Consider the following 10,924-nt stretch of genomic DNA (forward strand, 5'->3'; position numbering starts at 1 on the left):
CCAGTGTTTTGAACTCTGCATCTATTAGATTGCTTGACTCCATTATTCCTGGATCTCTGTTCTGTTCTCTCATATGGTTTCTGCTTCTTTGTCTTACCATTTGGGCTGCCTTTCTGTGTCTGTTTTTATGGACTAAGCAAAGCTCCTAAGTCTCCTGGTCTTATTAGTATGGCTTTGTGTGGTAAGTGTCCAGTGGCACAATCCTGAGAGGGGTTCAGCTGCAGGCCAAGTTTAGCCCCAACCTGTGCCCCTCCGGGGCTACCTGTTAAGATTCAGCAAGCAATCCACAGATGCTGTGCTTATAGTTGCCTCAAGGGGCCATGCCAGAAACCGAGGCCAGTTGCCACCACTGTGAGTCTTGGCACTGCTCAGCAAGGAGCACCTGACTTGCTGAGGACACTCCTGGATATGGCTTGGGTGGAGCCACGATTTGGGGGAGGCGGAGTTTCAGGGAATCCTCTAGGCAGAGTGACCTCTGTTATCCAGTTTGATGATGTCTCAGCTACAGCGGAGCTGTGTCCACACAATGGGAAGGGGAAGGCTCTACAGAAGAACTATAGATACTGCAGTCACATCTATCTAGGAGAGATATTTGCCTCTGGCCCTCACTCTGACAACTCAGCATCCCCCTGTAAGTCCCTGATGCCTCCATTGCAGTCAACCCAGCACTGGTGCTCAGAGCGAGCAGGTCCATCACTGCGAAAGTCTGGTCACGGACACAGTCCCTTTAAGAGTAGTCTGCAGCTGCCAGGTGCTGCTGCTGTAGCCTTTGTCCCACTCAGCTACTGGGAACTGGGCAGCCTCGTGTCCTCACCCTCTTCTACTTTCTATTGTTGCAGTTTGATTAATTATTTCTCTCCCTAGTTGTAGTGCTTCTGCTTCTCTAGATCCCAAGCAACTTTCCTTGCTGTTTGCTCCGTGTTTCTGTCCTAACTTTGATTTTGTCGCAAGAGGGATGAACAAAGCCTCTGTCATCTATGCCATTTTTTCCTTCCTCTTTTCTTTCTATTTTTTAGAAGTTCTTTCTATAATAGCAGTATTTGCCTTCTATATGTTATGTAAGATGGCATTATTTTATCCAACTTTGTCATTTGCCTTCCTTCCTTTCCTTTTTCTTCTTTAATTCCATGCACATTTTTAATGTGATCAAACTTATCAATAATTTTCCTTTCTGCTTCTAGATTTTGAATCACAGTAAGGCATTTTTTTTACCCTCTTCTAGATAATAAAGGAATTCACTCATATTTTGTTTTAATACTAGTACAATTTTATTTTAGCATTTAAATATCTTATATTTTAAAAAGTACTCATGGTCTATAATACATGTCATCTCGATATATAGCATTTTATTATTGGTTGGTTCTGAATATTTTTTAAAAATTTCTACTATGATTTCTTTTTTGCTCAATAAGTTATTTAAAAATAGTCTGTGTAATACTGCTTTGACAGTTTTTTGAGATTGCTTTATGGATTAAGTGACCATTTTTCTAAATGCATATATATAGTATATACTGAAGTTATCCTCCATTTATTGCTGTAGAGTTCTACATATGGCCACTAAGCAACGTGTGTTCACATTTTTTTTTCAGATTTTCTATATTTTACTGGCTCTTTTGTTCACTTGAATTGTTAGAAACTAAGGGAAATTCAAAACCATACCACCTCTAAGAATGTTGAAAGCTCCTACTATTTTGTTGAATTTGTCTATTTCAACTTGTAGTTCTAGACAATTTTGTTTCACATATTTTAAGAGTATTCTGTCATGTACAAGAATTACATTTGAATATCTTCTTAGAGAACTGGCACTTTTCTATATATAAATATATACCTATATTTAATATATACTAAATCTATCCTGCTTAAGTTTATTTTTTCTAATATTAGTATAACTAACTCAACTGTAATTGTATTAGTGTTTGCCTGATACATATTTATTAATTTAAAAAATTTCAATCTTTACTTGACCTTGGGTTTTAGGTGCACCTATTATAAAGAGCGTATAGCTGAAATTAGATTTTTTTTAATAACCTGAAAATATTTATCTTAATTAATAAGCTTAGTTCATATATAATTGAGAAGTAAGATTTAATTTGCCTAGAATGGTCTCTGGCAGTTTGTCCCCAGAAACAAAAACGTTGAGTTCATATACTGTTGTAAAGCTTTGTGGAAATGAGTTATGGCCTGATGACCAAGAAAATCATTCTTGAGACAGACGAAGGTTTGGACCTAAGCTCCTTATTATATGAAGGGAATACGTCAAATCTTGCTGCTGTGTTGACATATCATATGGCTGTAATCACATGGCTAGAACGAAAAGGGGCAGATAATGCTCCCTACCTAACATAAATGCTGAAATTGCTGGAGTCAAGGTTCTACCATGTCAAATTGCTATTATAGTCTGGTTCCTGATCTAACCATGGGAGGGAGTAATGCTTCCCATGGATTAAGGATGTGTTAAAGCTCCACAGCTTGTGTGTGAGGACCTTCTTCCAGAGTCCGAGTCCTGCCCTGAAAAATCTCTTCATTGCTCATAGAATTCAATGGGCAACAGGACATGCACACTTGTTATTGCTCCTATTTCCATGGGTTTTCCCTAATAAACACTACTCCAGGCATGTCTGGTATGTGGGCTTATAGCCATATAAGTTTTCTACATGACAATAAGTATAATAAATATTGATAATACCTAGATTAGTTTCTATAAATTTATTTTTCTTTTATATTTATTTAATTTTCTCTGAGCTGCTTCTTTTCTCCTTTCTTGGTTTTCTTTTTCTGATTGTTTATTTAGGGTTTGATTAAGCTATGTTCATTTGCTTTTCCATATAATTTTTTCTTCTATTGGTTTTGAATGCATACAGCAATTTTCTTTTACTGGTTATACTTGATATTTTATCCTGCAAATTTATTTAACAGTATAAAGTTAATAGTTTAAACACTTACTGACCAATACAAAGACCCTAGAATTTTAACTTTAATCATCCCAGTTTTCACATGTTATATTGTATTAAGTATGTTGTATCTGCCTTATTTGAAATCCACATATTAGACTTATTGTTGCTATTGTTTTTATTCTTATTTTATACAGAAAGTATTTGTTAGATATGCCTACTTTTTAATCTTTTTGTTCTCACTGTTAAATGTTATTGTCAGAAAGTAGATCCTTTAGAAGTTCTTTTAATGTAGGCTTATTTATGGTAAAATCTCTCCATTTTCATGTATCCTAAAATGTTATTGTTTTCTTCTCCTTGTTGAAACACAGCTTTGCTAGGCACACACTATTAGATTGATAATTTTTTTCTTCAACAATTTGAAAATAATATTCCACTATCTTCTAGCTTTCATTATTACTGTTGAATTTTTTGTTTTTCATTTGTTTTGTTTTTGTGAGTTTCACTCTCATTTCTCTCTAGTAGTCTATCTTTCCTAAGTGCTTTTTAAGTTTTTTCTATTTACCTTTGGGTTTCTTCAATGTTACTCTATATGTATCTCAGAATCAATTTCTATTTCTTCTTGACTATGCTATATTTAATGTCTATGCTTTCCAACCACTCATTTAATCTTTATTTCTTTACAATTTCATCATTCTTCCAATACTCTCTTCAACTCCATCTCTCTGCCAAAGTAGCTCACTCCAAAGTCACCCTGCTCCACTCGATTAACAACACAGCATCTTTTACTTAGTACTTGACCTTCTTTACCCTGCCATAGCTGGTTATACTTGGTTTATCTATTTGTTGTTGAATTTTTTTTTCTTTGGTTATGAGAAAATTTCTAAAGATGCCTCAACCCGAAAATTCCTCCCTCTTGATTATTCAATCAAATAGTAATATAGGGACTATTGTGAAAGAATCTTGCAGATGTGATCAAAATCTCAAGTCAATTGGTCTTAAAATATGGAGATTATCCTGGAGGACCTGACTTAATCAAGTGAGCCTTTAAAGGTAGAGTTTTCTCCAGCTGGTTGTAGAAAGGGAAGTCAGAGAGATTCAAAGTATGGGAAGGAATTGACTCACCAGTGCTTGTTTAAAGATGGAATGGAGGGTAGGGGAGCATGTGTGAAGGAATGTGAGCAGTCAACTTGCTGAGAGAGGTCCCTGACCAACAGCCAGTAAGAAAATGTGGACTTCAGTCCTATAACTATATGGAACCGAATTCTGCAAACGACTTGAATGGACTTGTACATAGAATCTCCCCCACAGTCTCCAGATAATAGACCAACCTGATTGATACTTTGATTTTAGATTATGAGACTGCATGCCAATACTTCTGACCAACATAACTGTGATGGAATAAATGAATGCAGTTTTAAGATGCTAAATTTGTGGTAATTTGTTACACAACATGTTTATGCTTAAAAAAATTGCTAAGAAGGTAGATCTTATGTTAAGAACTCTTACAACAACAAAAAAAAATTTTAAAAGAAGCAATAGAAAATTTATATCCTGGGCCTCCATACTCCTGGCTCTCCTTAGACCATTATGACTATCTCCGGTTTATCTTCTGGATTCTCTTCCTCTTGACCAATTCTTAAATTTGGGGGTTTTCCATAGATCTTTAATCAATCATTACCTTTATAATTTTGTCACCCAGAACAAGAGAGAAATCAAGCTATGCAAAAGTCCTTTCTTTCTTTTTCCTTCTTCATTACTTTATTAGGGAATTTATATATTTATACTGTGTTTATGTTTAAATAACATTTGCAAATCTTGAGTATTATTGTAAAAGTGGAAATTCTCCAGTTTCAGGGATGTGATATCTCCAGGCGCCAGCCCCAGGAGAAGCGCAACATTCCAAGGCGCAGATGATAAACTGTCTACTAGGCCCTGTTTGATCTGAGAGTTCCCCAGAAGCGCAACATTTATCTTTGCACAAAACGTTAACGGCTAACTTCTGCTTCTTGTAATCTGCTTATTCAAGGATGTAGTAGGAGGCTTTATAAACTGCCTCCTCTGGAAGCTTGGGGCTGATCTCCTCTAACCCTGCGTGGTAGAGAGTCAGTCGCCAGCCAGCTAATAAAGGCTCATAATTAATCTCAATTGGCTCCATAGGTCTTAGAATCGTTCACTCCATAACATTATCTCAGAATTCTTCAGTTTAAAGAAAAAAATAAGGATAAATATAAATAAAATAACTATATAATGTATTAAATTTGATACAAAAACTTTGCTTACAATTTAATTGAATCCATAATTTTAAAAACTATTCTAGTCTCTGATTTCTTTTTCAACCCCTATTGTCTATTTGATAAAATGTAGAATTTAAAATTTTTATTAGCATTGTTTGCTAGTATTTTCAAGTATATGTGTCTCCTCTTCCTAAAGATGAGGAATTCTTAGGTTTTTTTACTCCATTTTGATCCATTCCTCCAGATAGAGCATAATTCTGGGAACATCGAATATGTTTAATGTGAGTTTTCTGACTTACAGAGAAAAAGAAAACTAAAAGGGGGCGGGGGGGGACTTCTGAATAAAAGAAGAGATGGAGATATTTTGCAATAGTTCATACCGCCTCATTATCTTGAATTTATGCCCATTGTCAACATTTTAACTCAGCAGTACTAATATCATAGTGCTACAACAGAGAAAGAAGAGGATCATGTTCTACTTGTTTACTTTCCTTATCATAAAATACATAAATCTATGTTCAGAATCTCATATATATATCTACTCTGGCTATTTTCTTTTTAGTTTTGTTAAGACACAAGTTTTTTGTTGTTGTTGTTGTTGTTGTTGTTGTTTTAAAGCAGAGACCTTGATTTGTTTTGATAGAGATAGCACAGGGAACATTTGATAAATGTTAAATAATCAACAGGTAAAGATGTCTGCCAGAGCTGGCAGATCAGGCCCATTTAACTTCCTTTCTCTGAAGCCCACCCTAGCCTCTGCATAGCTGGTATGTAATAAGCTCTTTCTTAGGTTAGATAAGAATGCCCTGAGGACCAAAGGTTATAGAGACCTAAGGTCATATCTGGCCACAGTGCTTCTCTTTTGTCCCAAATCCCAATTTATTCATGATTAGTTCTGCTAACTACTACAATCAGAAAAGCCAAGGAGGTCATATGGAGAGTAAAGGAAAAAGACGTGATGGATGCAGAAACGGTAAGAAATGATGAATGATCCTGTAGCCTCTCTGGGCAAGAGGTTTCAAAAGAATGCATATGAAAGAATAGATTTTCCTGTGCTCTGAATGTATTGTCAAGGAATAAACTTACTTAAAAGCCTCCTTTTTAATGTTCTCATTTATCTTTTCTACATATCTCAACATACCCTTTTGCAGAAGCAAAATACCGCCAGCCTAATTAAATATTAAAAATCAGCACACATAGTCTGTGATAAAACGTTGTAAGTGAGTGCCATCAAAGGAATTTCAGAATATTATAATACAAGTTAAATAAAAATAAAGGTCAAGAACTATAAGAATATAGTGATTATTGATAATATGATGATAATAATACTAGCTACTGCTTAGTAAACATTTTCCACATACCAGGCACAGTGCTAAGCAGTTTATATAAGTTAGGTCATTCAATATTTTTTAAAATGTATGGTAATGTAGACAAATGATAAAATGGAAGAAAGGCTGGTCAAAAGTCATAAGCAAATACAATGTAGAATCAGGATTTTTACCCATTCTTGCCTGACAAATTCTTAAAATCCTTGATATACTGCCTTTCAAAAGAAGTTACCATTGCTTTTGAATATATCCTTAGAAATGGGGGGTGGGAGATTTTGTGGAAGATTTGTATTTTATTTGATACTATTTTCCTAGTGTCATCCTGAAAATAACTGTTTCAGAAATGGGGATGTGCTTCTGAACGACATCACAATGCATTTACCTCCTATGTTTATGTCAAATGATGTTAATGCATAAATATCGAGAGGATAATATGAGGTCTATTTAAGAAGTAACATGATTTCATCAGGTTAGATTATAATTCTGAAGTTGACATGGATTAAGGGAATTAGTGTGAAGAAAAGGCTTTTATTTTTTTCTAGATAAAAATATTTTTAAGCACAGTTGAATACATAAATCAAATTCAACTTAACTCCATTAAAAAAAAATCTATTGATGTTGAAAGAAGCAAGCACAAGGTCATACTTTTCCTCTCTGTAATTCTGGTGCTTTTACTTTGTCTCTAGCTCATTGACTGATTTGGATGTCATGCTAATGGAAGCATTGGTTTTCTTTTGTGGTGTTTAAATTGATGTCTTCTATATGACAAGTTTATGACTCATTTAAATAGGTAGCATGTTTTAATAGATTAAACAGAAATGTTGCTATCCTTTTTCTGATAGATAAATTTTATATGTGATAAAATAAAGAGATATTTTTAAAGAATAGGCATAGTCTATCTAAATTTTCATAGCCTTTATGTCTAGTGAGTTTTGGAGATATGAATCTGTAATTTTCGGAGATAATAAAAGATTCATGGAAAATTCTGAACAAATATCTATACATAATATAAAATGTTGCGATAGCCATCTTCAAAGAAATCTTGGAACAGATAATGTTAGCTAGCATGGAGGATTTCAGTTTTCTCTGTTGAATGGCTCTTCACAGAAGCTTTGATTGCAAGACAAGGGCCAATCCTAGAGAGTTTGGGCTTGGAACTAGATGTACTCACTGGAAGAAAGTTGTTGACAGGTGAGTAAGTCCAGCCATATAGGAAAAGTCAATTATCCTGGGAGAAACTGATAGGTAACTGGTCAGCCTGAGGAATTACAATAAAGGTGGTATAGCTGGCGTACAGGACACAAAACACAAGGATCTACAGGGAAGCAATATAGTGTTGAGATGTGGTAAGCAGACAGACTATTACTTGTCAAGAGATGTGAGGAAAGAGGAAGTCATCCCTAAGGCATGGGGTGTGAAGTTCAGAATCAGATCTCAAGTGCCAAGTATGGGGGTATCAGAATCTCAATCCTGAAGTCACTAATGTGCTGGGTTGCTTATCACAATCAGGAGTAACAGCAAAGTCCGGATAGGAAACTGGGTCATAAGATGAGGTCTTGATCCCAAGAAGAAACTAAGTTTCTAGAACTAGGACATAAAGTAGAACTATATGTCCAGGAGCAGCCAGATCAACTTGAGTATTGACTGAAATCATGATTTCCCCCTCCGACAAGGCTTGAAATCTTTCTAAAACTGAGACAGGGCCTACATTGTTGGCATTAGTGACTATAGGCAGATGATTACATGAGGCATTTTTAAAAAGTCTTCTGGGAACAATAAACCTGAAAGTTTAAGGCAAATTTTCACTTCAGGACTGGTATTTAAGGCAACAAGAATATAATTCATTTTGGTTTTAATTGAATTTGTTTGAGTAATCATTTTAACTATTAGCATATATACACGATAGTTAGGAAAAGATGGATAGAAAGAGCTACAGCTCACCAAACCAAATTGGATAAAGAGGGAATGCGCAAGAAAATCCAAAGGCTCACATTGAAACACCCCTAAAAATTATGCTCTGACTCATAAAAAGCAGTAGTGATTTATCAGCCTTATAGGTTGCTGCTTTAAGGAAAACATTTGTCAACTTCGTGTTCAAGAACTTGACTGAAAGAAGGGAGATTATACTTTTACTTCCAATTTACTATTTAGATATGAGACTTCTTTGGGCCTTTGAGTTATTCCTATCTAAACAATAAATAAAAGAAATGAGATCTCTTAGAAATACCTAATTAAGCAATTCTTTGTTTAAGAAAATTTATTGTAATAATACACACTTGCTAATAGAACAGAACTTTAAAAATAGTATGTTAGTAAAAAAGTTAAATGATCATCTTAATGTTCTGATCACATATTTGCTTCTCAATCACAACCACACACAAAGATTATAATCATTGTCAGATGTCTTTAAACAGGAAGTCCAGTGATAAATAGCTATAATTTCACAAGTGTCACCGCATTCTTCAAACTCTAGTGATAATTTTAGTTCCCACTGTGGACTTTAGATTTTAATTTATGTTTTATATAAATATATTAGTTTCTTCCGACAAAAATGAGATAAGTATGTTATAAAGTAGGAGCAATGATATAAATTTGTACATTTTGTAACTTTAAGGCACAAACCAACTCATTTTGTTTGATAAACATAGACAGAATTTTTTTTTACTTCAGTGAATATAGAATTTTTTGTCACTTTAAAAAATAAAAATAAATAAATCAGTAGTATTTAGGGATTTTGTATAACTGGGGAAAGAAATTCTGACACAGCTAGCACTGAAGATGTGGTACTGGAATCATGTTTGCACACATACATATCATTTTCCTTTCACCTCTCAGAGCCACTGAATTGCTGTTTCTTGGCCATGGTGGTTTGATTATTTTCCATGCTGGCACCTACTCTTCTATAGCTTAACGGACTTAATCACCCAAAACAGACGTATATATTTGTTCTCCAAATGACTTCAATGGCAGGTGAGGCCCAATCCCTGAATTCCCTGCTTTCTTTAAATAGCCTATATATATTATATATCCTCCCTTTATTCTTGCTGCCCTCAGACCCCAAATCAGATAAATCATGTGTGTTTTTAACAAACACACTTTAAACTGCCAAACTGGCTTTGCTCAAGCCAGAGACATGCTCAGTTAAAATGTTCAATTCTAAAAATATCTTAACACCTTAATATCTAACACCTTGACCTCTTCATCTTTCACAGTCTCAAAATATTTTGCTATAGAAGGGAAACTGAATGGAATATGCAATTATAATAAGGGCTCTATATAAGGTGAAAATAAGAAAAAAACACCTTGTTAGCACATTTTAATGTGCTATGGAAATGTGAATTATTATAATTTTTATTATTTTAAGGTCTCAGCATCATGCAGACATGGAATCCAAAACACAAAGCAAATCACCTAGATATACAGAGAGAAGAGTCCATGTTGATGCTGACACTTCTGATAACCTCACTCAGTTCCTAGACCTTATTAACTCCAGGGATCTCCACTTTTCTCCTCTATTCCTGATCAAGTTCACACTTCTCTGAAGGCAGAGCCCCACCTCCAAAGTCTCAGTGACTCTTTCCACCTCTCCATCTTTCACTCCTTTTGAACATTTTCCTAACTCTTTTTTTTCTCTCATCTCTTATTCTTTCAGCACAGTCTTAGAAACACATTCCTTCTGCCCTGTCCGGACCTCAACATAGACAGTTTGAATGACCTCATCACTGACATCCTACATTTCCCTTGCCCCCTTCACCTGGCTTGCCAATTTCCTTTAAGTACAGACCTCTGTTTTCTCTGGTAGAAAACAAAGATTTAAGTACATTCTAAATGAAAGCACTTACTTGCATTCTATCATAAATTTATCCTGTCCTACTTCATTGGCAACAATGACTCTTGGGACCTGCCATTCTCACTCTTTCTATGATTTTTAGAACCAGAAAAGTAAACTTTGGAGGAATATAGCAAAAAGAGGTGCCATTTTCTAGTACTTTATTAGAAACCTTTAGAAGAATTGAAAAGATGTTCTCAAAATGAGATTGAGGTTGATAGCAACAGGGTAATCATACTGTTACTAATCACAGAATGTTGGATTAGAAAATCAATGCTAATTCATTGTAAAGTTTATTTGTTACTAAGCATTATATTAATTGATTAAATATGCTCACTCTACTAGCCATTTAAAATAATCTCTTTCTAGTTACATTTCATCGTCTTTTATTTCATATTGCCAATGAATTTCTTCAAAAGATCCCCAGCAACAGACTTCTGCTCAATCAGAGCCAGGGATCACCTTTTTAAACCTGTGCATTACAGTACTACAAGGCAGAAAGCTCTATGTTCAAATTTACTGCCCTTTTTAGAATAATTCCAGAAATCTCTTTGACTTTTCAGACCATTGGCCCTGTCAGTTTGTATTATTGGCACTTAACTGAATAAACCTGTTATAGGTGTTTCCTATTGGCTTGAG

Source organism: Pteropus alecto, unplaced genomic scaffold (assembly GCF_000325575.1).
Source record: "Pteropus alecto unplaced genomic scaffold, ASM32557v1 scaffold272, whole genome shotgun sequence".
Lineage (NCBI taxonomy): Eukaryota > Metazoa > Chordata > Mammalia > Chiroptera > Pteropodidae > Pteropus > Pteropus alecto.